Below are 4,319 nucleotides of genomic sequence, written 5' to 3'. Positions count from 1 at the left end.
TCCAAATCAAATCACCACCCGAAGCTTCACACAGCCCTACTTGTAAACTTATAAAATGGGTTATAGTACATGGTGTCTGCAATAGCAGGGGGCTGGACTCAGTGACCCTTGATGTCCAGTTGTATGTTCTTATACATGCTTTGCATTGACATATGGAATGATTTGCTTGAGTATAAACAAATCATTCTGTATAAATTAAACCTGTAGCAATATAAAATAAAAAACAAACAAACAAGCCAGCATTTAGCTTTGTTTCCAGTTAACCTTTAATCCAATCAACTCTTTTACAACTCCTAAATTGTCAATTTACACTTATATTCCACTGACATCTATTGATTCTTAGACTATAGGAAGTATGTTCAGCATCCAGTCTTCTGGCTCTTCCCATGAATTTAGCAGTATTTAGTCAGAAAAAATCTTGTTCTCTTAATGGGGAAATATTGTTATTCTGATCCAAAGCAACTCAGCATACATTTTCTGCATACAACTAAAAACAAAATGCTATGCTTTTTATGCCCAGGAGAGTCCACATTTATTGTTGTAAAGATAATTATATTGGATGGCAGCTATTTTGCTGAGTGGGGGTATCAAGGTGACAGAGGCATTGCTTACCTTGCTTAAGTGGGGCAGTGTCCCCTATTGTGTTTCTATTGCCATAGTAGTTAAGCACCTCTATGCTTAGGTCTCCACAGTCCTGAGACAATGGGCAAGAATATTATACATATGTGTGCACACTTCAGCCACTGTCCAAAGGCTGAAGTGTGCTTATTTGAACTTTGTTTATTTTGGTTTAGTGATTTTACCCAGACTCTCTCTTTATTTTTTTTTTTAAATAAATGTTAGTAAATGCATTGGAAAAAATTATTGGTCTGATTTTAAGAATAAGCAGTCAACACTCAGTTGTGGGTAGAGTGCAACATCTCTAAAATGACCAATCGCAACATAGCCCATTGATAATTTGGAGATCTTTATAGATACACTGTGAGTGCGTCTACACATCCATTTGATCTGGGAGCAGTTTACTCTTGAGTAAATGCTCCTGAGCAGGCATCTACACATGCAGGGAAGTAGGAGCACATTTGCTGCTCCTAGTAGCTAAATGGTCCCCATTTCTGGGGCCCTGTAATGGACCCGTGCCACCACCAGGAGGATCTGGAGGCTCTGGCTGCAGCTGCCTCAAGGCAGAGGGCATCTTTAAAAGGCAGCCCCGCTCTCTGCTCCCTAACCAGACGCTTCCCTGTCTGGAAGCAGTGTGCGCTGCTCCATCCAGGTTCTGCCCTTGGCAATGATACCCAGTGACCTGGGCTCCTGCTGGCCACTTTGCTGGACCTGCTGATCCACCAAAGTTCTTGAAGTTGCATTTCAGAGAGACTTCATGTGCAATGTTATTAATAAAACTCAGTATCTCAGACACAGGCAAACAAAACATTTTTTAAAAGTGCAGCATATATATGAAAATTAAAAGCACTGATGAAGAAAACACAAACCAGTATGTTGATATTATTCTTGCTGTGATGATATACTGATAACATTTTTTCTGTGCAAAGAAGAATTTCAAATAGGGTTATTTATATTACTTACATTTGAGAAAGAAGAATAGTATGATTTGTTTTATTTTGTTTTCCCCGTAAGTCATGGATTTGAATGACAGAGCAAAAAGTAAATAAAAGGTCTGGGGGGTGGGTGTTGCAGAATAAGCGTTAATGATCAAGGGACAAGAAGTAATAAGGAATAGAAAATGAGGCTGAAACAGGAAATAAAATATGCAAGAATGAACAGACAACAACAACAAATTATAGCCCCTGAGCACATTCTTTTTGTCTGATCAAGGTTTCTAACAATACAAAGAATAAATGATAAGAGAAATATAGTGCAAACTATGACAACATAACCAATTACACCATGAAAATGGATCATTAAAATGATCAAAGTGAAAATACAGTGACTTTTTAAAATTCATTTTTACATAGTATCATTTGGTAAGCCTTCTCTCAAGATTTATCAGAATAAGTTTCTGATTCAGTCAATATAAGCGTGCATATTCAGGCAACTTACAGTGAATCTAGAAAGTTGGTAAATCCTTTTTTCAGGTACCTTATGTAGCTTCCGTGTTATGTTACCAATTTGATTTGTAATGTTGTTTACTGATGAGCATTTAAACAAACAAAAGTTAGTTATAAATATTTTTATAAATAATATGGCTTTTTGGTTTTTTGTTTTCATACTAATTTTCACAGGGACATTAGTATGACAATTGTACTTTAAGAAACAATAACTGTTTCTTAAAGTACAATTGAGCTTTCAAATCTGACTGTGCAAAATAGTATCCATTTATTGTATGCTTGTAGTCAGCTATGGTTACCCCAATTGATTTTGTTATTTTTGTTATCCTCCAGAGCTAGTTCAGCTAAAGAAGGAAGAATCAATACTGCTTAGAATCCCCTCTTCGTAATGCCATTAGTTCATCTGGTTGGATGGTGTGTTTTAAAGAATTTCCAACATCAAATGCCCAGCAAGTAGATCTGTCACTTTTTAAATTAAATTTCACAAAATTTTGATAGGAAATAACAATTAGAGGAACTTGTATTTGTTATTCTTTTAAGTCTTAGTTTTATGTTGCACTTATAATAATGGGGTAGGTAAAGTGAGGTGAGGCTGCGTGTAAGTTGCATGGCTGGACACCATTGCTGGAGTCAGCCTCCACTAAACACATAGATTTCTGTAGTTTGTAGTTGCAAAGAAAAGCATGAAAAAAGAAACAAAACAAATGTGATCTGTCTGAGTTTACAAGCAACCTAAACGAGTATCTCTGCAAGGTTTCATTCTCCTGCATATATATCAATGGGATTTAACTGCACAATACACTGTAGTGATTGGCTCTGCTAACACTACCTCATTTAAGAATTTTGTAAATAGCATAACAAGCATACAACATGCCTAGACTGCCTATAAACACATATACAGTCCAGGTTCTAAAGTAAATATTGAGGGGTCTCTTAAGAAAGGGGACCTCTGGTACCTCTCTTGGTGAGTGACGGAAGGCAGTTTGAAATTGCAGTCATCTGTCTTGGGGGGAAAGAAAGATGCTTTGCACCACCCCTACTTCTCAAGGCAATAATATGGAACCAGAGAAGGCTTGTTTCATGGTACGTTTTCAGTTCACATTAATTCAATCCTGGACCAAATCTGAGATGCCAGAAACCTCAGCTGCTGGAGCTGGCTGCCTTCCCCTCAGGGGCTGCGCTGCAGGGGAGGGAAGCCCCAGGCATGGAAGGCAGCTAGCTCTGAGCCTGAAGTTTCTTTCTGGTGCTGTGCAGTCCTGGCAGGGAAGACAGCTGGCTCCAGCATGTGGGGCTTTCCTCCCTGGTGCGTGAGTGACAGGGACCACTAGCAATACAGGCAGCTGTGTGGAGGCTGCGCCCTCACTGTGATGTGCAGTGCTGGCCACAGCCACATCCTGCTGGGCACCTGTACCCTGAGCACCCCGCCTGCTGCTCCTGCCACTGTCTGCCGGGGCTGCACACCATGGGGGGTATGTGAGGGGTCTCCACATCCTCCACTCTCCCTCACACCCACATTCTGCCTACCCCAGCTCCATGGTGCCACCAGCCCCAGCCCCATGTTCCAGGCTCCCTCCCAACTGCAGTCTCACCCCTGCTACTTCCCTACCTGCTGCCCAGAGCCAGTAGGAGACCAGGGAAGTGAGCAAGTCCTGGGGGCTGCAGCAGCAGCAGCCCCACACAGAAGCTGCGGGCTGCCTAGCCGGGCCCTTTCACCCACAAGGGTGGAATCTAGGCAATAGGGTACGTTTTTGGGGCAGCCAAACTTTCAGAGACTTTCTTTCCTCTCCTGAAGGAGTTTTGTCTCCAGCAGCTGCCACAGTACTCTCCCTGCCAGCCCCAGCCCTGGGGTTTAGATGTGCCCAGGGCCCTGCAACCTTCCAGTCAGCTGACTGAGGACAGGTTCTAGGGGTGTTGATCTAAGTAGATGGCACTGGCAGACAAGGTTCTTTGTGTCAATCTAATCTGGTATCTTTTAGCAGACAAACTGGATAGTTATAGAAATATATCTTAGCAAGGTTTCAGTCCCTGGTGGTCATATAGACATTGGAATTCTGACACACTGCAACCTGCCAGACATCTGACTCCCCAGGTACCTCTCCACTTTTACTTGCTACATCTCCCTCGCCCCCCCACACCCCAGCCTGTCCCTCACCCCCTGATGCCTCCATTTCTGTTTTCTTGCCTGCATTGCATGCCAGCCTGTGGCTTCTTTACTGTTCCTTCCATCCAAGAACAGCACACACACACCAACTGCAG

This window comes from Gavialis gangeticus, unplaced genomic scaffold, assembly GCF_001723915.1.
Source record: "Gavialis gangeticus isolate Ggan-Ray unplaced genomic scaffold, GavGan_comp1, whole genome shotgun sequence".
NCBI classification, from domain to species: domain Eukaryota; kingdom Metazoa; phylum Chordata; order Crocodylia; family Gavialidae; genus Gavialis; species Gavialis gangeticus.
This window is presented reverse-complemented; position numbering follows the sequence as displayed.